At 35.1% G+C, this 24,641-nt stretch overlaps 1 protein-coding gene across 50 annotated transcripts in view; it reads left to right on the forward strand.

The window, feature by feature from the left end:
- Nucleotides 1–24,641, forward strand: part of CLOCK (clock circadian regulator) — a 124,047-nt gene that overhangs the window by 27,987 nt on the left and 71,419 nt on the right. For 33 of the 50 annotated variants that reach the window (XM_005608761.4, XM_070261675.1, XM_005608763.4 and 30 more), the window contains 2 exon segments: nucleotides 3,321–3,461; nucleotides 21,491–21,582. The gene's annotated coding sequence lies outside the window, so the exon portion shown is untranslated. 50 annotated transcript variants of the gene reach the window in all.

Below are 24,641 nucleotides of genomic sequence, written 5' to 3' on the forward strand. Positions count from 1 at the left end.
CTAGAAAGCCAAAAATATTTACAACCATTTAAAAATATACACACTATTCTTAGTTCACGGGTCATAGAAAAACTCAAAAGAATACTATTTTGTGACATGTGAAAATTATGTGAAATTCAAAATCAGCATCTATAAATAAAGCTTTATTGGAACACAGCCACTCTTATTTTTTACATATTGTGTATAGCTATTTTCAAGCTATTGTAGTGGAGTTAAGTAGTTGCATCAGAGACCTTAGGGCCTAGAAAGCCAAAAATATTTACCATGTGACCCTTTACTGAATAAGGTACCTGACCTGTGCTCTAGGTCATGGTTGGACCTAGGACGTGGTTGGAGAAGTATTTATAGATTGAGTTCTAAGGTTTAAGAGATGAGTAGGCGGAAAATAGCGGGACGTGATTGTCAGTACCAAGTCTTAGTGACTCATTTATACTTTTTTCTGTCCTGCAAAGTGTAACCCCTATTCTAATTAAACTGACCATGTTGTTGTTTTAAAATAGGAAATAAATCAAGAGAAATCATTCTTCTATTACTTTTCTTCTAAAATGAATGTATATGGGAATTTGTAGAAAGAAAATTAGTATAGTACTCTTAGTTTTTACCTGGTTTTGACATTACTATAATATCTTAAGCATTTAACAGATTGTGTATACCTTATGTGCAGTCTCTGTTTTTTCCTGATGTGCAGGGATTACTTGTTATTTTTATTTTTTAAGTGAAAGTACTAGTCTAATATTTGGAAACTAGTTGGTGACTGACTCAATGGAACTCAGTACATTGAGGATGAAGGTACACAGTCCCTTTTGGAATCAGTGGATAGGCTTGGAGGGTATTCTTAAGGAGCTCTTTTGTAGTCTGACACAGGTTAAGTCCTATATTAGATAAAAGACCACGATTTTAGTATCTCCCTTTCTTGGCCCTCTAGAACACTTAATAGTTTTGTGACTTTGGACACATTTACCACTCTAAATCCTAATTGCTTCATTTCCAAATAGGGAAAAATAATACCTTTCCTGTCTGAAAGCAGGAATCTTGGATTTACTAAATTATAAGTTTTCTAAGGGTAGGTACCATGCCTGTTTTTTAAACAGTGGATCCCCTGTAGGCCTGGCACATAGAGTGAACAAGATCTATTATAGCTCCAATAACTATTATATCTGTGCATGATCACAATAATTCCAGTTTCTTCGAAGTTTTGCTTATTGCGATTGGGTGTTTTTTGTTAACTGTAAAAGAGAATTTTGATGAAAACAGTTATTTTCTCTGGATTCATTCTTTAAGATAGCCGTCAAATCATTGGCCAGATTATTTGGCCAGACTTATTTGTCTAAGTTGATTGTTTATTGTTAATTTTTGAAATCTTAAGAGCCCAGATAAACTACTAATCCAAGAATTACCAATCTTAAAGAAACCTAGAACCGTTCTCATTATAAAGCTTTAAAATGTATATATACTAAAAGCCACTCTTGGATAGGAAGACATATATTCTCATCTAAGTCTTCTGAAATTTTCCCCAACTCTTCCACTGAACCTCTTTTTTTTTAATGAAACTTCCCTATATAGTTTGCTTAAGAAACCAATTTTTAAAATACTACCTTGCAGTATACCTTGTAAAGATAAGATAGTTTAAAAGGTATTTAGCTGAGGAAAATTATACCAGATTTAAGGAGTCTAGGGAGATGTGACAGCTAAATGCAATATATGACTCTGGACTGGATCCTGTACTGGAGGAGGAAGAAAGCCCTAAAGTACTTTATTTGGTCAGTTAAGAAAATTGGAAAATAGACATTATATTAAAATATTGTGTAATTATTAAGTTTTCTGAGGTTAGTAACTATACTATGGTTATTTAAGAGAATGTCCTTGTTCTTAGGAAGTATACATTTAAGTATTTAGAGCTAAAAGGTCGTGATTTATACAACTTACTCTCAGTTTAGAAAACGTTTATATTTTAAAGAAAATGATGCAAATGTTAACAATTGGTGAATCTGGAGTAAGTATACATAGGAGTTCTTTTAAATATTCATATAGTTTTTTGGAAGTTTGAAATTATTTCCAAGTAAAAGTGTAAAGAAATGTCTTTAGCAGTTACCAAAAAACCTGGAAATTATGTCCAAATACTGTTACTTTTAGATTATCATTTACTTCCATTAAAAATATACTTATAGTCCTTGTATTTTTTTCAAAGTGCTTTTACACATCCTCTGTTCACATGGTGGTACTGTTATTGAACAGTACTTTTTTGTTGAGTGGTTTATGATTAACTATATGGTCATCAATGCAGATGCTCTGTTCTGTGATTATTTAATAAGTTTATGACAAGTACTTTATAAAATAGGTTTAGTTGTTTTATAGTAATGTGGAGATAAAATGAAAAAAGCTTTGAAATGTAAAATCTGCTTGGCAAAGAGAAGGTCTTTGTATTAATAGTATTCTTGATGATTATCTCATCAGTTATTTTAATCATAAGATCATAGTGAAATATCAATTAGTATAATTTAGAACTTTAAAAAAACTTAGGTATAATCTGTTAAGTTTTCATCTATCCTGTAGTTTACTTTAATATAATGTTCACTTCAGCTAGTTTCATTAAAAATCTACCATATTCCCTTAGCTCCATAAATATGCTTTGTTTGTTTTTAAAAGTGGGTCTGGTTTTATCATCTCAAATTTATTATATTTTGAAGGAAATTCAAGAATAAGTATCTATTATAGTGTTTCTCAAAATAGTATTAGTAATTGCAGACATTTTTTGAGCGTTTGTGCCAGGCATTATATTGTAAGCACTTTTCACTTAATGATTTATTTCATTTTCACAACCTTATGCTAACACCTTGTCTTGATTTGCTGTTTTCACTTCTAGCTAAAACTGAGCTTAGAAGCTAAGCTTCAGAACCCTCAAGTTTTCTTACCTCTTTTTGCCAAATACAAACTGTAGGAACTAGTGATCTGGAACTTAATACAGTAAAATTGATCAATTATATTTACATTAAGAAAAAAATGCCATCTGACAATTTTTTAGTTTATAAATTTTGGATAGGTCTAACTTCAAGCTAGACTTCCTGTTGCCCTCATAATATGGGAAGGATCCACCCATCAAAACAGTTCTTCAGTAATTATACTGAAAAAGGAAGTAAATATGACTTTTAGTACCCAAGTAAGAGACAGACTGATGCAGAAACCTGGTTCTACTAGACTTCAATTTGACCAAGTAAAGTAACTACAAATAGTAAAAATTTAAAAATCAAGGCACTGATAGAGTATTGCTAACTTTTTTTTTTTAACTTTTCCTATTGAATTAAAACATGCTTATTATAAAGTCCATCAATCCTGAGTGTCATTTTGATGAAATTTTATGAAGTCAACGCTTGTTTAACCAATATCAAGATCAAGATATAGAACATTTTCATGAACCCAGGAGCCTCCTTCATGCCCCCTAACAGTCATCACATACTCCGGAGGTAACTATTATTCTGACTTCATTCACTATTCATTAGTTCTGTCTATTTTTGACCTTCTGTTGTCTATCATTTTTTAATCAACATCTTCTTTATGTGAGTCATCCAGGTTGATTCATGTAGTGATAGTTCACCCTTTTTCATTGCTTTATAATAAATAATATCTATATACCACAGTTTATTTATCCATTCTGCTGTTGATGAACATTTGGAGCATCGTCAGCTTGTGGCTATTATGAACAGTGCTGCTGTGAACATTCTTGAGCATGTCTTTTGATGTACATATGTATGCATTTCTGTGAGTAAATTTCTGGGAGTGAAATTGCTGGGTCAGGGTATTTGGCTGTTTAGGTTTAGTAGATGCTCATAGTTTTCCAAAGTGGTTGAATCAGTTTACACTCTCACCAACAGTGTACAAGAGTTCTTGTTGCTCTACATCCTCACTAATACTTGATTTTCATTAGTGTTTTCAATATTAGCTCTTTTGCTATTTTTGTAGTGAAAATTTACTGTAATTTTAGTTCATAATTCCATGATAACTTTAAAAGGTTAGCACATGTGTTTATATGCCATTGACCATTTGGATGTCCTCTTTGGAGAAATGCCTATTCATGTCGTTTGCCCATTTTTTTTTTATTGGGTTGTCTTATGGATTTGTAGGAGTTCTTTAACTATTTCTAGGATGCTAGGATGTTTTTTGTTGGATTGGGTATTGAAGATATCTTCCCTGCTTATTCACTCTTTTAATAGTATGTCTTAAGATAATTTCTTAATTTTAATAAATTCAGTTTTATCGAACTGTTCTTTTGTGATTAGTGCTTTTTGTGTTATAAGAAATGTTTGCCTATCCCAAAGCCAAGAAGATATTCTCGTTTATTTTCTTAAGTAAACTTGGTTGTTTAAACTTTTACATTTAGGTTTATGCATGGTATGTGGTAGGATTCATGGTTCATTTTATTTTCCATGTGGAAATCCATTAAGGTTAAGCATTAGTTATTGAAAAGACTATCCTTTCTCTACTGTAACGCAGTAGTGCCTTTGTTGTGATTCAGATAACTGTTTATTTGTGGGTCTATTTTTGGACTCTATTCTGTTCCATTGGTCTAGTTGTTGGTGTGCCAGTGCCATAGTTCCTTAATTATTGTAGCTGTAAATCCTCTGACTTCATTCTTCAGAATTGCCTTGGTTCTTTGAATTTCAATAAAAATTTTATACTCAGCCTGTCAGCTTCCTATATAAATAAATAATAAATTCCCTGCTTAATATTAAGCAAGTTAAATATTATTTAATATTATTCTCAACTAGCTTAATATTGAATCTATAGATCAATTTGACTACAATGGACATCTTTCAGTATTGACACTTTCAATACATTTACTGTGGTATATGCCTTTATATATTTAGGTCTTTTAAAATTTCTCTTAGAAATCGGTTTTGTTGTTTTGTGTGTAGAGGTCTTACACATCTTTTTAATGTATGATAATGAGATTGTGGTTATGTTTTTAAATAGTCCTTGTAATTTATAGATTCATAGTGGAGTATTTACAGATGAAATCATACAGTGTTTTGGATTTGCTTCTAATAATACAAAGGAGGATGGGAAGGCATGGGGAAGGGTCAGAACAGATAGAATAAGATTGATCATGATTTGATAATTGTTGGAAATGGGTGACGGATAGATGGGTTAATAATTATAGTATTCTTTTTTACTTTTGTGTGTGTAAGCCTATTTCTCTGACTGATTAGAACTAAATGGAGTAAGCCTATTTCTCTGACTGATTAGAACTAAAAACTCTCAATAGAATATAAAAAGCAACTATCTGAAAACTAAAATTTAATAATAGCAGGTGGATTGAGAAAGGAAGTCATAACTTGAAGAATAGTCTGTATAATGGTGAGTTTACCTTTTTTTCTTTCTTTCCATGACCCAGCTTTGACCAAATGGTAGGCTGTATTATGGAACTGCACAGTGGGTGTAGCAATTAGCAAAAACTCCAAGGGAAACCCCTATTTCTAGCCAGAGGACAAGGAAAGGGGGTCCCCTATTTTTTCTTTTTCTCTCTCAAGCCTGCCATAAGATGATCTCTACCTGTAAAGTTGCATTATCCTGGTGGCAAAAGGACTTAAAACCCTGAGGAAAAACGATTTCTCTGGCCAGAGGAATTGGGAAAGAGGGCCCTGCAAACTGGAGCACGCTGGGGAAATCTCAGAAAGGGGAGAGCTGATGTGACAGGAGATTTCCTGATTGTGAGTATGAACCCACAAAGGTCCCACCTCACTCATGAGTTACACATGCATGGAACAGACCCAAAGAAACACATCAAAGACTTAGAGAACTGAACTACGATATAAATCACTGTTAATATCTCAGACTTGCCCCTCAGTGATGCATGCAGAGGATAAACCGAAATAACATAGTAAAGGCTTTGAAAACTGAACTGATATTGGAGCTATCACTCACAGAAGACAATATAAGCTTGTAGTCTAAACTTAAATCAAAAATCAAATTCTCCAGAAGATGTTATTGGAATCTAGAGTTTCATAACTAATATCAGAACATCTAGGATATAATCCAGAATTACTTGACATAGAAGGAAATGGGAGAATCTGACAATTTTTTAAGGGAAAATACAACAAAAAAATGCCAACCCAGATGATGGATTTGTCAGAAAAAGACTTTAAAGCAACTATTATATCCATGCTTCATGAAATAAAAGTGAATATTCTTGAAAGAATGGACAGTCCTCTGAAAAATAGAAACCATATAAAAGAATCAAATGGAAATTTTAGAACTGAAAAATACAGTATATGAAATACAAATTTAGTGCATGGGCTCAGTAGAAGACTTGAAGATAAATCAGTATAAATCTCACATCTTGTGTCTTCTGTGTCAAGGGTATGTCTCTGTTCTATAATACTTGTTTAGTCCAAATTGCCCCTTGTGAAACCTGGTCATAGGCCTCAGGCTCTGAATTAGCATGCTATTTACACATCCTCTCTTAAATCCTTAATTACTCCTATTTCATGCTACAAAGAAAGATGTGTCTGTGTGATTTGAGCCCCATCTCCTTTCCTCCTCCACAGATTCAGACAGGGTCTTAGCCTACTATTTTCCCAGACCTTGTCATTTCTGGTAAGGATCAAGCCATCAGTGGGTTTAAAAAAATAATAGTCAACTAAGGAACTAAATAGACCCATGTGTGTTTATGTTTATATGTTTGAAAGCTTTGAGAGTAAGTAGGGATAGAGAGAAATGTGGAGATGGATAGCAAATGTATATCATTATCATATATTGCAATATTACAATTCAAAGGGAATACATTTTATCTTAAATATCAAGTGTAGGTATAATGATTATTTTAGTGAAGAAAAAATGTGTTAAGGTAGTTGTTTTCTGAATACTCTGTGGTTCAGGATGTGTCCACACTTATTTGAACTAGTTTTCAGATGGTTGTGAACTTGCTTGGCACAAAGGCAGCCTAGCAGTTTACCCAAGTTTTAATAGGTCAAAACAACTATCTTTTTTATGAAGTGATTACACTGCACAAAGTTAGAGGAATACTTGTGGCCTTGAGAACTGATATATTTTTAGTGATATTTTACATGAGTTTGGTGGCCTCATTGGTAAAGTATATGTCAAAACATTGTCATTATATTTATACGTCTTGGTTGTAAGTTGTTAAACTATCTCATGAGCTAGCCGTAAGCCTAGTATTTACATAATGCTATATTGTCAGTTTAAAAAAATGCTTGTGTTTTTATTTTTGTGGTTTTGAATCAAGCAGATCACATGCTATCCCAGCTTATGTGAGATCTAGAGGGATAAGGTGCTTGAAATTGAGAATATGGAGGGATGTGTGCTGCTTTGTAATGGTGAGTTCTAGAGTAACTTCAGGGGAGTGAGAAGGAGGTAGGATGGAGCACATATTGTTGGAGGAGAGGAGATCAAGGAACTGACTGGCCAGGGGATTCGGAGGATCATTTATGTAGATATTAAAATCCAAAAACAATGACAAAAGAGGTGTCAGAATAACAGCCCTCAAGGAATGAGAGGGCTTGTTCTGGTGGTTTATGAATGGTTGCAGCAAGGAGAGGATAAGAGCTGATGTAGTCTGGAGACATGAGATTCAAAGCTGGGGATTTTAGGGAGGGGAGAAAAGGGAATATGTGAAAGAACAGCCACCTTTTGAAAGAACTGGTGCTACAGCAGAACTAGAGGAGTGAGGTTTCAGTTGGTGCAAGGAAGGTTAAGAGAGTGTGCAACAATAGTGAGGAAACAGGATATTTTGCTAATGATATACCGTCAGTTCCAGAGGACACAGTTAAAAGATTTTGGAAATTGGGAAAGGGAAAAGGGATCAATGTAGGGATACATAGAGTATATGGACAAAAGTGTGTATATAGGGATGTATATGATGGGGGAGGACCTGGGAGTTTTGGGCCTCTTCTGGTGACTGATATAAAAGGAAAGTAGGGCATGATGGGATTAGTCTTGATTATTTCCTGGGCAGATTACTGTAAATATTGAGGGCGAAAGGGTTTGGGAAAGGCAAATTTATCAAGAGCAGCCAGAGATTTTGGACTTGTATTAAATTTCTGTTGCTGCCATACAAATTACCATAAACTTAATGGCTTAAAACAGTATGAATATATTGTCTTATAGTCCCTGCAGGTCAGAAGTTCCACATGGGTCTCACTGGGCTAAAATCAAGGTGTCAGTAGGACTCTATTCCTTTCTGGAGGCTTTGGGGGAGAATTTGTTCCTTGTGTTTTCAAGCTTCTGAAGGTAATCCACATTCCTTGACTTGTGGCCACCTTCTTCCACCTTCAAAACCAGCAACATTGCATCTTTTTGTCACTTCTTCTGTCTCGTATTTCTCTGACCACAGCCAGGAAAAGTCCTCTGCTTTTAAAGACTCATATGATTACATTGTACCCACCCAGATAATCTAGAATGGTCTCCCTATCTCGAGATCTTTAATCTTAATCACTTCTGCACTGTCCCTTTTTGCCATGTAAGGTAGCATATTCGCAGGTTCCAGGGATTAGGGCACAGTCCTTTTCATGGGGCCATTATTCTGCCTTCCACAGGGCCCCCTCTTTCTTCCCGCTGATATTAGTGAAGAGTCCTGGTGCAGGGTGGTGTAGGTTCAGGGTTATGGTACCTGGTTCAGTTTGAGTTCACTTTGAGTCTCAGACTTGGGATCTCAGTGTACCTTCACATCTTCTGTGGGACTCATTTAATGCTGAGGACAGGCTCAGACCTCAGTCTCATCTCTGAAAAAGGAATAAGTTGCTTGTATATTTGTGGACCAGAGCAGTCCATTACATGAATAGGGAGCTCAGACATTATTTGTAGAAGTATATTAGTTGAATCATTGGAATAGTCTTGTGTCCCACTAAGAGAGCTATATTAGTTTTTTAGTTTTTGTTTATTTAATGAGGCTTCAAAAATGCCTCATGTCTAGACATTGGACAGGCTAGAATTCTGAGATCATATGGTGTTTGTCTTGAGCCAGAATCTTCTCTGGTTTTAAGAGAGGTCTGGTTCATGAGAGTTTGGTTTGGGGTGTGTTTCTTGTTCTTACTGACAATTTTTAATTTAAGAATTAAAATATTTTTCATTTTCAAGAATTTTCATTTTCGATCATTGTAGAGATAGGCTAATGTTCCCATTAAGTATTAAATAAATTGAGAACTGTTTAATTTCATCTTTAGTCATGCATTGAACAATTAATTTAAAAAGTATTAAAGTTGTTCTCTTAGAAATAATTATCTTTTTGGCTATAGTGGAAACACAGTTATCTGCAGAAGCAAGTTAGAATCACAAATAGTGATAAACATAGTTAAGGATTATTGCTTGGGTTTTGTGTATACCAGTCGATTGAATTTCAGCACTACTTTTAATTAATGTTAATAGATCCATCAGTCCCAGAATATCAGATTTAACTAACCCACATTCTAAAGTAGGTCAGTGGGTTATTAGGTTAGAAAAAGCTTTATTGTAGTTTCCACTTTTTAAACCAGGTTCTTGAGTTAACCATTTTTAATTAATAATTTTAAAATTATTAGTAATTAGATGAAATTAAAAGTTTTTCTTTAAATTATGTGAACAGTAAATAGGGAAATAGTCTCTGTTACTCTTGTTTTGTAACAGTAACGTGTTACTCTGTTACTGATGTTTTGTTCTTTGGAATGGATAACGTGTATGTTATGTTTCTCATGTATAGCCAGGGCTCTAGTATTGGACAATTAAAAGAACAAAGGCAGCACTTAAGTTTAAGTTTTTCTGATTATAAAAATAATGCATGTTTATGGGAGAAGTTTTAGAAAGTACTAAACAAAAAGTAAAAAATGAAATATCCATAAGCTAATATCCACAGTTGGTACTTTTGACATATTTGGATTTGTGTTTGATTTTTGTGTGTGTGTGAGGAAGATTGACCCGAACTAACACCTGTGCAGGTCTTCCTCAATTCTATATGTGGGACACCACCATAGCATGGCTTAATGAGCAGTGCATAAGTCCATGCCCGGGATCAGAACCTGCAAACCCTGGGCTACCGAAGGGGAGTGGGTGAACCTAAGCACTACACCACCAGGCCAGCCCTTATGTTTGATATATTTTGATGCCACCATTACTGCTCTTCGATGCTTAAATTCTTTCTAGCTTTACTTTTTAAAATAATAGTGCAAGAAATATAAAATTTTGAATACATCTCTATTTCCTTTTTTCTCAAAGTGAAATTACTTGGTCAAAGGACATAAATATTTTCAGCTATTGATACATCTCACCAAACTTTTTTTAAGAAAGGGAGCCCTAATTTACTATTTTAAAGCAGAAGTCAGTGTCTATTTCATATCTCCCTCACCAAAGTTATCAGACTCCTTGTTATTAAATAATATAATGGACACATTAGAGTCATTATCTTGTCCACATAGCAGTATTGACATTGTCAACTTCTCAAAAATTTTCCTTTAATTTTAGTGACAGCTGATCCTTCTTGGCTTTCTTCTCTTTGACTGTTCATTTTCTGTCTAGCTGATAATATTATTAACACCAACCATACTTAAAATTGATTGAGCATTTGCTATTTTCTATTTACTGTCCCAAACAGGTAACATTTAATTTAATCCTCAAAACAACTGTATGTGGTAGGTACTACTATCATGTCTGTTTTAGAAATGAAAAAAATGATGCATAGAGATGAAGTGACTAGTCTTCAGACCCACGGCTAATAAAGGGGCTGATCGGTAATTCATACCCAGGAAATCTGTTTCCAGAGCCCAGTTCTTTAAGTTCTTTGCTTTGCCCCCTCCCCATTTTACTAGCTAGTCTTCTCCCTGTCGCTAAAATAGTAATTTTTCATCAGGTTTCAATCTTAGCCTTTTTTGCCCCCTCATTTTTTATATGTTCTTCCTAGAGAAACCCATCAATCATTGTCTTAAATTTACATATTTTATGTGGATGACTCCAAATTTACATCTTCACCCAGTGTGAATGCCAAACTCTCATTTCCATTTGCATACTGGGCATTTTTCCTCTTGCATGTCCTGTAGATATCCTAAACACAGCATGTCTAAAACCGAATCCGTCATCTAAAGTATTTCTGAGGTATCTGTAACAGTGATTAAGAGCATAGTTCAAGCTAAACTGTCAGTTTATATCTCAGGTTTTCTGCTGACCTTGGCCAGCTTACCTATTCTCTTTGTGTTTGTTTCCTTATCTGTAAAGTGGAGATAATAATAGAGCTTACTTCATATGATTGTTGAGAGACTTAAATGAGAGAAAACTTGGAAGAATACCTGGCACATAGTAAATGTTCAGTATATGTTAGTCTCTGCTTTCAACATCATTCCCTCCCATTCCCCTCCAACATATTCCTCCTATGTTCCCTATCGAACCCACAGAGCTGTCCGAGCCAAAATTTGGGCGATACTCTTGACTGTTCCCTGCCCCCTACTTCTGATTATTAATCAGTCATGAGGTTCTGTCTAGTCATCTTAGTATCTATTAAACTTCCTATGTTTCTTTATATAACCTCGGCCTCTATATTATTGTGCCTGAACTATTGTAATACCCTATTTCTACTGTTCTCCCTAACTCTAGTCCTGTCTCCATCCCATTCTCTATATTGTAGCCAGAATGATCTTTCAAAAGAACAAATCTATTAATATCACTTCTCTGCTTAAAGCCTTCACCGTCTTCTTGTTGCCATTGGTGGGGAGGGTTTACCTTCATGTGGGCTTTTATGATCTGCTCACCTCGTCATCCTCATCTCTTACCACCACTTCTGTTACTAGGTTTTTGCCCTAATCATGCTGAACTACTTGTGGCACCCTAAAATCACAGTTCTTTTGTATGTTTCCAGACCTGTGCGTAGACTGTTCTTTTGGCATCAGATTTCTCTGTCTCTTAGCCTGGTGAACTTTTATTGATCCTTCAGATCTCAGCTTAGGTATTACTTCTTCCAGGAGGCTTCCTTAACTTCTCTGCTCCTCCTGTGTCTTCACAGAGCATTTTGTGCATATCTCTGGGAAGAGTCGGAAATGCAAGAGCTATGTCTGTTTCATCATTTTAAAACTACCATTAGCATAATGTTAAACACTTATAGTGGTGCTCAGTAAATATTTGCTGAAAGATAAATATATGAAGTATAAATTTTAAGGAATCACTAATATTTCACTATAACGTGTTTTTGCTTAAGTTTCTTTGATTTATAGCCAGGAATAATTTTTACATTTATTAGCCATTTGTTTTCTTCCTGGCTCATTTATTTTTCCTTTCTGCTCATTTTTTTTTGGTTGGGTTTTAACCTTTTTCTCAATAACTTTTAGAAACGCTTATACGGTAAAGACATTAATCTTTTGTCATGCTGGAAATGTTTAAGCCTTTTATTGTGTTTTGTAAAGTCGCCATTTGTGCTTATTTTTTTAATAAATAATAAGTATCCCTATATATCTTTTTTTCACAACAACCTCCTTAGGTAAGAATTCTGAGGCTTAGAATGATTAAGCAAATTATCCAAAGATTTCCATCCATGCCGTTCTCTCTCTAAGCTCCATGGGTCTTCACTTCTGTACTTACTCCTTCTCCAGCAGTAAGAAACGTGTTACTAGGACCTGTCTGAATATTTGGCAAATATTAAATACTCAAAAAGCAATGGTGAATAATTGAATTAACTGAAACCAACCCAACGTTGGGTTTATTTACTTCTTTAATTCTGACGAACTCCATCCCAAAGTAGTTAAAACCGCAAAGGACACTGGTCTCTGGCTTCTGAATTTTGCTTCATGCACATTTTTGGAATTCAATCCCATTGCTCTGGTGTTCTTGACTCAGACCTCTGATTTTTGTTTGTTTCCTTCAATTTCCAGGGGTATTTTTTGTTGTTGCTATCAAAAAAATCTTTTGTTGTTCTCAACAGTGCTCTTTTTTTGCTATCAAAAGTATCCCCTTTTGTTGCTGTCATATTGCATGTACAGTATATTCTTGATTAAAAAAAAATTTAGAATGGACATTGGATGAGTCAGAAGCAAAGTTTTGCCCTAATTTTGGTGTGGCAACGTTAGGTTGGTTTCAGTTAATTCAATTATTCACCATTGCTTTTTGAGTATTTAATATTTGCCAAATATTCAGACAGGTCCTAGTAATAGATGAGTAAGTAAAGTATCACCCTTGCTTTGAAGGAATTCAAGATTTAGAGGAATATTAACACTTAGAATGTTATAGTGATGTGCTTCTGCAATTAAAAATAGTAAGAACACAGTAATTCCTAATTTTTCCTTATTTTTTTTTTTGAGGAAGATTGGCCCTGAGTGAACATCAGCTGCCAATCTTCCTATTTTTGCTGAGGAAGATTGGCCCTGAGCTAACATCTGTGCCCATCTTCCTTTGTTTTATATATGGGATGCCTGCCACAGTATGACTTGGTAAACGGCGTGTAGGTCTGTGTCTGGGATCCAAACCGATGAACCCTGGGCTGCCAAAGCAGAGCTTGCGAATTTAACTGCCACGCCACTGGGCTGGCCCCATCCTAATTTTTCTTGTGAGTAAAAGAACATTGCTAATTGAAATTGACAGACTTCTGAAGTTTTCCACACCCAAAATTTTTAGTAAAATTCACCCTAATTTTCTTCTTGAGGGAGAAAATGAAAACTAGAGACACACACAAAGTGAGGAGATGTGGGAAGAAACAAAACATGAACCAGCCGTACTCTGAGTAGTCGGCTCCTTAATAAATACTATGTAAAGAGGATCATCAATCACTATTGGGTCATGACCTTTTCTGTATTATACAAGCTGATACAGAGGCTTCAATGAAAGTAATTCATATACATTCATTAGCATTTTAAAGCAATCGTTTGATTAAACTTTTATCAAACTTTCTAGATACTTTCTTCATTACAGTGAATGTATGTTTGGAACTATTGAGAGTTAATTCATAAGAGAATTAGTAAATACTATGGCAGCGCCTATGCAGTTGCTCTCATTATGCTTTGGGTCATGTCATTAGTCTGTATCATGGTCTCTTTTATAGGAGAGGCCTAAGAAATTCTTTATTGTTGACCAGTTCCTTCAGTTTAAGTACATATAATCTCTACCCTAGAGCTTGAATTTATTTGATCTTTAAATATTTACTGTCTTGAAATGAGTATTTGACATTCTTTTTTTTTATTTTATTGATGTTAGAGGCTTATAACATTGTGTAAATTTCAGGTGTACATTATTATGTTTCAGTTTCTATATAGACTGCATTGTGTTCACCACCAAAAATCTAGTTTTTATTTGTCACCATACATATGTGCCCCTTTCGCCCTTCTGCCACTCCCTTCTCCTTTGGTAACCACTAACCTGTTCTCCTTGTTTATGTCTTTATCATCCACATATGAGTGAAATCATATGGTATTTGTCTTTCTCTCTCTGACTTATATTGCTTACCATAATGCCCTTAAGGTCCATCCATATTGTCACAAATGGCACGATTTTGTCTTTTTTTTTTAGGAAGATTAGCCCTGAGCTAACTGCTGCCAATCCTCCTCTTTTTGCTGAGGAAGACTGGCCCTGAGCTAGCATCCGTGCCCATCTTCCTCTGCTTTATATGTGGGACGCCTGCCACAACATGGCTTGCCAAGCAGTGCCCGTGTCCGCACCTGGGATCCGAACCTGTGAACCCTGGGCCGTCGAAGTGGAACGTGGGAACTTAACTGCTGTGCCACCTGGCTGGCCCCACGATTTTGTCTTTTTTTATGCCTGAGTGGCATTCCATTGTGTGTGTGTAATATACTACGTTTTTATCCATTCATCAGTTGATGGGCACTTGGGTTGCTTCCACGTCTTGGCTATTGTGAATAATGCTATGATGAACATAGCGATGCATAAGTCTTTCTGAACTGTTGATTTCATGTTCTTTGGATAAATATCCAGTAGTGGGATAGCTGGATCATATCGTATTTCTATTTTTAAGTTTTTGAGAATAGAATTTTTTGAAAACTTCATCCTTTTTTCCATAGTAGCTGCGTCAGTTTGCATTCCTACCAGCAGTGTATGAGGGTTCCCTTTTCTCCACCACCTCTCAACACTTGTTATTTCTTGTCTTATTAATTATAGACATTCTGATGGGTGTGACTTGATAGCTCTTTGTAGTTTTTGATTTGTATTTCCCTAATAATTAGTGATATTGAACATCTTTTCATGTGCCTGTTGGCCTTCTGTGTATCTTCTTTGGGAAAATGTCTGTTCATATTCTCTGCTCATCTTTTGATTGGGTGATTCATTTTTTTATTGTTGAATTGTTGAGTTCTTTATGTATTTTGGAAATTAACCCCTTTTTGGATATGTGATTTGCAAATATTTTTTCCAAGTTGGTGGGTTGTCTTTTCATTTTGTTGACAGTTTCCTTTGCTGCTCAGAAGCTTTTTAGTCTGATGTAGATCTGTTTGTTTACTTTTTCTTGTATTTCCCTTGCCTGGCTGGAATTTGAAAAGATACTGCTAAGACCAACGTCAAAGAGTGTACTGCCTGTATTTTCTTCTAAGAGTTTTATGGTTTCAGGTCTTAACATTCAAGTCTTTAATCCATTTTGAGTTAATTTTTGTGTATGGTGTAAGATAATAGTATACTTTCATTCTTTTGTGTGTAGCTGTCCTGTTTTCCCAGCACCACTTATTGGAGAGACTTTCCTTTCTCCATTGTATGTTCTTGGTTCCTTTGTCAAAGATTGGCTTTCCATAGATTTGTGGTTTTATTTCTGGGCTCTCAGTTCGGTTCTGTTGATGTGTGTGTGTGTTTTTCTACCAGCGCCATGCTATTTTGATTACTATAGGTTTGTAGTATATTTTGAATTCAGGGAGTGTGATACCTCCAGTTTTGTTTGTTTTTCTCAGGATTGTTTTGGCAAGTAATTGTCATTCTTAATCTAATATATTGTACCTTTACTTTTCTGTCATTTTTTACTGTAATAAAAATGTACATTTAAAAAATTGAAAGTCTACCCTAAATTTGTTTACTTTAAACACTTTGAGATACAAATAGACTTTATGATTTAAACATTAAAAATTATTTTTTATTAAAGTGACAGTAACTTTTAGTTTTAGATTTTTTTATTTGTGCCAAAAAAAAAAAAAAGGACACCAAACAACAAAGTAACCACTCCATCCTAACAGCAAGTAAAAAGTTGAACATCTCAGGACTGAAAAATCAACAACTCTTCTTAGATCCGTAAGAGAGAAGAGGACACAAGGCAAACTGCTGCCCCAAGATTGGAGAGTCAGATAAATGGAAGGAGTTATGCCTTCCCAGAACAGAGACTCACAAGGTGAAACCGTCTTAGGAACCACTGCTGGTTAGGAAACCTGAACTGTAATTGATATATTGCTGGAGGCTCACTGTGAATAATTTCTACAGTTAAAAGCTCTAGGTGGGGTGGGGCTGGCTCCGTGGCCAAGTAGTTAAGTTCATGTGCTCTGCTTTCGTCGGCCAGGGTTTTGCTGGTTCGGATCCTGGGCGTGGACATGGCACCGCTTGTCAGGCCACACTGAGGTGGTGTCCCACATGCCAGAACTAGAAGGACCCACAACTGAAATATACAACTGTGTACTGGGGGGGGCATTTGGGGAGAAAAAGCAGAAAAAGGAAAAAAAAAAGATTGTCAGCAGTTGTTAGCTCAGGTACCAATCTTTAGGGGGAAAAAAACCAAATCTCTAGCGGGGACTCAGTCATAGGGACTTCCACAATATTGTGAGATTTACCTCCAGGAGCTCAACCAGGTTCCCACAGTACATATCAGAGGAAAATCTCCTCTTGCTTCCATCAGGGGAAGGGAAAAAGGAATCATTTTGAAATATAGAAGATTCTGTTCTTTTTAACAAGGCTTGCCCTTGGAGGAAACTAGTTAACCAGAGCCTAACCTGCTGGAATATTATCAGAGCTTAACTGACCTGGAGGAAGTGAAATACCCACTCACTTCATCCTATCCCACTTAAAGAGGGAGGAAAAGAACTGAGAAACTCTTGTGAAGTTCACAGTTCAGAGGCATAGGCTCACTAAAAGAATGAGACCTAATCACAGGACTGTAGAATGCTTCCCCTCCTCTCACACCTTGCCACATTACTAAAAGCTTGTTTATAGCAGTTCCTTTTACCTAGTACATCATGTCTAGCAATCAAGAAAAAATTAGAAGGCATACCAAAAGGCAGAAAACACAATTTGGAGAGACAGAGCAAGCATCAGAACCAGACATGGCAGGAGTATTGGAATTATCAGACTAGGAATTTAAAACACCTATGATTAATATGCTGAGGGCTGTAATGGGTAAAGTAGACAGCATACAAGAGCAAATGGGCAATATAAGCAGAGAGATGGAAATCTTAAGAAAGAACCAGAAAGGAATTTTAGAGATAAACACCCTGACAGAAATGAAGAATGCCTTTGATGGGCTTGTTAGTAGATTGGACATGTGAGGAAAGAATCTCTGAACTAAAGTATATCTCAATAGAATCCTCGAAAACCAAAAAGCAAAGAGAACAAAGACTGAAAAAAAGCAGAATAGAATATCTAGGGACTGTGAGACAACTACAAAAGGTGTAACATGCATGTAATGGGAATACCAGAAGGAGAAGAAAGAGAGAATGGAACAGAAGAAATATTTGAAACAGTAATGACTGAGAATTTCCCCAATTAATGTAAGACACCAAACCACAGATCTAGGAAGCTCAGAGAACACCAAGCAGGATAAAAGCCCCCCTAAAATGACACCTAGGCCTATCATTTTCAAATTACAGAAAATCAAATATAACAAAAAAAATCTTGAAGCCAGAGGAAAAAATCACCTTGCCTGTAAAGGAACAACAAAAAAATTTATTCCGTCTAATTTCTCCTCAGAAACCATCCAAGTCAAAAGAGTGGAGTGGAATATTTAAAGTGTTGGGAGCAAACCTCACCAACCTAGAATTTTGTACCCTGTGATTATCCTTCACAAATGAAGGAGAGAGAGACTTTCTCAGACATACAGAAATTGAGGGAATTTGTTGGCAGTAGACCTGCCTTAAAAGAAATTCTTTAGAGAGATGGAAAATGATATAGATCAGAAGCTTGGAAACCCATAAAGAAAGAGCATTGAAGAAGGAATAAGTAAGGTAGAATAAAAAAACTCTTATTGTTTTTATTCTTAATTGATCTACCATAACAATTTGTTCAAAATAATAATAGCAATGGTGAATTTGATTGTGTATGCTTATGTATATATCTTACGTGTATGTGTATATGTATATATACATATATGCTTACATATAAGTGAAATGAATAACAGCAATAATACGAGGGATGGGAGGGAGGAATTAGAATTATTTGGTTATAAGGTGTTCACACTACCTGTCAAGTGGTACACTGTTATTTGAAAGTGAACTTGGATTAGCTGTACATCTATATTGCAAACTCTAGGCTAACCACTAAAAAAGGAAAAAAAAGAAGTATAACTGATATGTTAAGAAAGGAGAGAATAGGAATCAGGTAAACTGCTCAAAAAATTATAAAATGCCTAAAACCACAAACAGCAGAAAAAGAGTGGAAGACAAAAATAAGAATAAAGAACAAGGACAATAAATAGTAACAGTAACCAATATGGTAGTTATTAATCCAACTATGTCAATAATCACTTTGAATATTGATGGTCTAAATGCACCAATTAAATGACAGATTATCAGAGTGGATCAAAAACCAAGATCCAACTATATGTTGTCTACAAGAGATCTACTGTAAATATAAAGACACATAAAGTAAATGGACAGAGAAAAAAACAACAAAAAACCACATAATATGTAATCTACCCTGTTAAATTTTTAAGTGTGTACAGTACAGTATGTTAACAATATGCACATTGTTGTATAGCAGATCTCTAGAACTTTTCATCTTGCATGACTGTGAAGGTCTCTATCCGTCGAACAGCAGTTCCTTGTTTCTCCCTCCCCCAAGTCCCTGGCAACCATCTTCTACTTTCTGCTTCTATGAATTTGACCACTTTAGATACCTCATGTAAGTGGAATCATGCAGTATTTGTCCTTCTATAACTGGTTTATTTCACTTAGCATAATGTCCTCAAGGTTCGTCTATGTTGTCAAGTATGAAAAGATTTCCTTCTTTTTTAAGGCTGAATAATGGTTGTATACATATACCTCATTTTCTTGATCCATTCATCTGTCGATGTACATTTAGGTTGTTTCCATCTCTGGGTATTGTGAGTATGCTGCAGTGAGCATGAGAGTGTAATTACTCTTCAAGATCCTGTTCTCAGTTCTTTTGGATAAATACCCAGAAATGGGATTCCTGGATCATATGTTAGTTCTATTTTTAAATTTTTTGAGAAACCTCCATACTATTTTCCATAGTGGCTGCACCACTTTACATTTCCACCAACAGTGGACAAGGTTCCAATTTCTCCACATCCTTGCCAATACTTGTTAATTTCTGTTTTTTGTGTTTTTGTTGTTGTTCTATAATAGCCATGCTAACAGGTGTTTAGTGATATCTCATTGTGGTTTTTATTGACGTTTCTCTTATGATTGAGCATCCTTTCATATGCCAGTTGGTCATTTGTATGTCTTCTTAGGAGAAATGTCCCAGTTGTTTGCCCATTTTTAAAATCAGGTTACTTGTTTTTTGTTAAGTTGTAAGAGTTCTTTATGTATTTTGGGTATTAACCCCTTATCACATATATGATTTGCAGATATTTTCTCCTGTTGCATAGGTTGCCTTTTCACTCTGTTGATTGTTTCTTTTGCTGTGCAGTTGTTTTTTAGTTTGATATGGTCCCACTTGTCTGTTTTTGCTTTTGTTTCCTGTGCTATTGGTGTCATATCCAAGAAATCATTTCCAAATCCAATGTCCTGAAACTTTTCCCTTGTATTTTCTTCTAGGAGTTTCATAGTTTCAGGTGTTACATTTAAGTCTTTAATCCATTTTGATTTAACTTTTGAGTATGGTGTAAGATAAGAGTTCAATTTCATTCTTCTGCTGTGGATATCCTGTTTTCTCAGCACAATTTGTTGAAGAGACTGTCCTTTCCATTATGTAGTCTTGGTACCCTTGTTGCAGATCATTTGATCAGATGTGCATGGGTTTATTCTGGGCTTTCTGTTCTGTTCCATTGGTATCTATGTCTGTCTTTATGCCTCTTCTATACCGATGACTGTAGCTTTGTAATATGTTTCCAAGTCATGAATCATGTGGCCTCTAGCTTTGTTCTTTCTCAAGATTGTTCTGGCTATTTGAGATCCTTTGTAGTTCCATGTGAATTTTACGATTTCTTTTTCTATTTCTGCAAAGAATGCCATTGGGATTTTGATAGAGATTATGTTGAATCTGTAGATCACATTGGGAAGTATGGACATTTTAACAGTATTAAGTCTTCAGTCAACAAATATGGGATATCTTTCCATTTATTTGTGTCTTATTTAATTTCTTTCAGAAGTGTTTTATAGTTCTCAGTATACAAGACTTTTGCCTTTTTGGTTAAGTTTATTCCTAAGTATTTTATTCTTTTTGATGCTACTGTAAATGGCATTGTTTTGTTAATTCCCCTTTCAGATTGTTCGTTATTATGCTTCAAATATTTTGATGCTCTTATGTTGGGTGTTTATATATTTATAATTGTTATATCTTCCGGATGAATTGACCCTTTTATCATTATACAATGTCCCTTGTCTCTTGTGACAGTTTTTGACTTAATATTTATTTTGTTTGATGTAAATGTGATCACTTCTGTGCTCTTTTGGTTACTATTTGCATGGAATATCTTTCTCCAGTCTTTCACTTTCATCCCATGTGTGTCCTTAAATCTAAAGTGAGTATCTTGTAGACAGCATATAGTAGGATCTTGTTTTTTTAAAATCCGTTTAGCCACTCTCTTTTGATTGGTGACTTTAATCCGTCTGCATTTAAAGTAATTACTGATAGGGAAAGACTTACTCTGTTGATTGTTAATCGTTTTTGTCTTCTTATCACTTTTTGTCACTTTTTCTCTCTCTTTTCTTCACTTGTGTTACATTGTTTTTTTTCTTTTTTGGTAGTGGCTTGTTTTGATTCCTTTCTCATTTCCTCTTGTGTATCCTCTATAGGTGTTCTCTTTGTGGTTACCAGTGGTCTTACATAAAACATCTTACAGTTTTAACAGTGTATTTTAAACTTAACTTAACTTCAAAAACTCTGCTCTTTTACTTCTCTCCCTCCCTGCCACACTTTGTTATCAGTGTCACAAGTTACATCTATTTATATTGTGTATCCATTAACCTATTTTTGTAGTTATTTTTATGCTTTTGTCTTCTAACTTCTATAGTAGAATTAAAAGTGATTGTTTTAGTTTCTTTTTATTTTTAAGTTGTATTTAGAAACCATTTGTAGAGTTTAACATTTGTTATATATGTTTTTGTGATAAAATTCTGAATTTTGTTATGTTTAAAAATTATTGAAAATCTTTTTCGTGATAAACTTGTATGTAAGTTGAATAAATCTAATAAACTTTTTCTTATTTAAACAGAATTCTGAGACTGATGGTCAGCCATATAGAAGAATACATTGAACCTGTAGTTTTCTGAAGAAACAGTTCAAAAGAACCAAAAAATACAAAAGGTAATGAGAAAGTTGTACCTTAGAACCACACTTTGGAATGACATTTTTCCAGAAGAATATATAAAGGAATCCATAAACTATTTTGACACACTAACTTGAGGAAAGTTTCATTAAAAAATTTTTCCTGTTGTATTAATTTACCCGAAAACATTTATTGTGCCAGCTATATTCAGATACTATTTTAGATACTAGGAATAAGACGCAAGCTATCTCTGCTTTCATGAAGATTGCATTCTAAAGTGAGGGAGGACAAAAAATAAACAAACAAATGAAAAATTTGTGGTTAGTTCTATGCAGAGAATTAAAATAGATAATGTGATAGAGACTGGTGACTGCAGAAAAGCCCTCGTTGAAGAAGGATATTGCACTTGAGATCTGAGTGGCAAGAATGTGCCAGTCCTGTGAAGATCTGAGAGGGGAGATTTATAGGCAGTGAAACAAAAAATGACCATGGAATGCTTGAGGAACACAAAGAGAAACTGTGGCTGGAATATAATAAGTGAGGAGAAGAGTTTATGGAGTTTAGATTGGAGACGAAAACTGGGAGAGGAACAAATTTACAAAGTCAAGTGTTCTGTTTTGCTATATTTTAGACACCTGTAAAGTCTGTAGAAATATCAAGAAGGTAGTTGGATATATGACTCTGAAGTTAAGAATCTGGTCAAGGGGAGTGGATTTGGGAGTCACTGGCATAGAGAGATACTTAGAATTATGTCTGGATGAAATTATCTAGGAAGTGTACATAGTTTGAGAAGGATTTGGTCCTGGGACATGGCAATATTAATTAGAGGAGAAGGAGCAGCCAGCGAGTTGGGTGGAAAAGCAGGAAAGCGTTCTGTTACAGAAGTCAAGAAAAGAGAAATATGTTATAAATGCAGAATGTGGTCACTTCCATCACATGTTACTAAGAGGTCAAATAGAGAGTAGAGTAAAGCAGCCATTAGATTTGACAACATGAATGTCACCAATAACTCTAATAATAGTGAACAATCTCATTGGGAGTAGGTGAGGATGAAAGCCTAATTAAAATTGATGAAGAGAGAATGGGAACTTCCAATTAAGATGGCAAAAAATACAATTAAATTTTGTTTCCTCTCAAAACTCCATTAAAGCTAAAGTGAAAAGATTTTTTCACAAAAGACATAGCTTCATAAGAACAAATAGAGTGGGAGAGGAAACAATTGCAACAAAATTTTGGAACCTGAAAAGCAAAAGGAAGTGTGGTAACTGTCTTGTGGCATCTAGAATCCTGAGAAACAAACTTCATGGCACTGTGAAACCTCTAAAATGTTCGGGAATTGACAGCACTCTCTACTTCTGCCTGAAGACTGAGGATGGGACAAAAAAGAGGATGATTTGTTGCACACCTGTGTAAGAGGTGATAATACGCCATAGATCCTTTTCCTGACTTTGGAATCCCAGGCAACTAACTTCCCCTTCCCTGTCTCAGCAGAAGACTGGAAATTTATTCTCTAGCAAGGATAAAAGTAGAGGGGCACCAAACACAGTTTATAATGGGGGCACATATTGAAAATAGGGGGTTTAAGAACCTAGGCTACCAGATTTTTATAATTTTCAGTCAATGGTTTAGAAGATTCTTCTCTGGAAATTATAACCAGCCAAAGAGAAAAGATCTGAAAATACTGACATTAAGAATTCCTCCAAAGAAGTATTCCAGCATGAGATTCCTGCAGTAAAGTTCCTGGTCAGCAAGCCCTATCACATAGAGCCTCAGTGATGTTTATGAGCCTGTGGCCAGAGATCACTAGATATTTTAGGAAAGCCTGTTATGTGAGAGTCAAAGACCAAACCCAAAGAGAAAATACCAAGTGAGAGGAAATGGAGACCAAGTAGGCAGGTAAAAATGGAAACAAACACAAACTGTCATTTAATAGTTTCAGAGAGGTAGGAGGAGATGCTAAATCCATGAAACATGAAAGAGAAACAATAAGAGATGAAATTAGCAATGAAAAACTCATTGGAAGAGTTGAAAAATAAAACTGATCTATTGAAAGTAAAGCAAAGAGAAAATGGGAGAGAAAATTGGAGCAACTGCTCAGGATCTCCAATGTTGAAATCACAGGAGGTCCAGAAAGGGAGAATAGAGGAAATAGAGAGGAGAAATAGAGAATAATTCAACAAAACTCTCCAGAATTAGAGGACACAAGTTTTCAGGTAGAAAGTACCTGTAGAGTGACCAAAAGATATGAAAGTAAGTCCAAAATAGGACATATGACTGTTAAATTTTAAAACATAGGGAAGCTTCCAGAACTAGAGAAATAGCAGGGCAAATATAAAGGATCAGTAATCAGAATGACTTTGGACTTCTTGATACCATACTGGAAAATAAACAATGGAGCCTTCATAATTTTGAGTGAAAAATGATGTCCAACCCAGTATTCAGTATCTAGCTAAACTGTTAAGGATTAAGGATAGACTAATGACAGTTTCAGACTTGTGATGTCACAAAAAAATTTATCTGCCATGTCCCCTTTCTTGGTCAGTTATTATAGGAGGTACTCAACAAAAATAAAGAAGTAAACTAAAAAAGGTAAAACCATAGGATACAAGAAAGAGGGAATGCAACTTAAGTAGAGACCCAGGAAATCACCAAGAAGATAGTGTATAGTGATCACAGATGGCAGCTTGTCACCAGTTATAGAGAGTGTCCACTCCCAATAGAAGGTGCCAAGAAAAATACCTGTGAGAAGATTAAATTGGTAGAATGTGTACTATTTTTAGAAAATATTGAGAGTAGATTTAGCCTGGGAAGAGTTTGGGGCTAAATTGGTGATAGGTATATAGACAACTAGATAAATAATAAAATAATTATTAACTACTCAGAAAAGGAAGGTAATTGTATATGGCTCGGCTGTGAATTACATTTACAGTCATAATAATGTTAACTCTGAATATAATCACTTAGCCAAAATTATGATTTTGGGAATTGGGCAAGTCTGCATGTGTATGAGGTAAGGATGAGTAAATCAAAGAGAGCTAAATTCTTATTTTTCTTAGAATTAGAAACTTTTTTTTTTTTTTAAAGATTTTGTTTTTTC

Source organism: Equus caballus, chromosome 3 (genome assembly GCF_041296265.1).
Source record: "Equus caballus isolate H_3958 breed thoroughbred chromosome 3, TB-T2T, whole genome shotgun sequence".
In the NCBI taxonomy this organism is placed as follows: domain Eukaryota; kingdom Metazoa; phylum Chordata; class Mammalia; order Perissodactyla; family Equidae; genus Equus; species Equus caballus.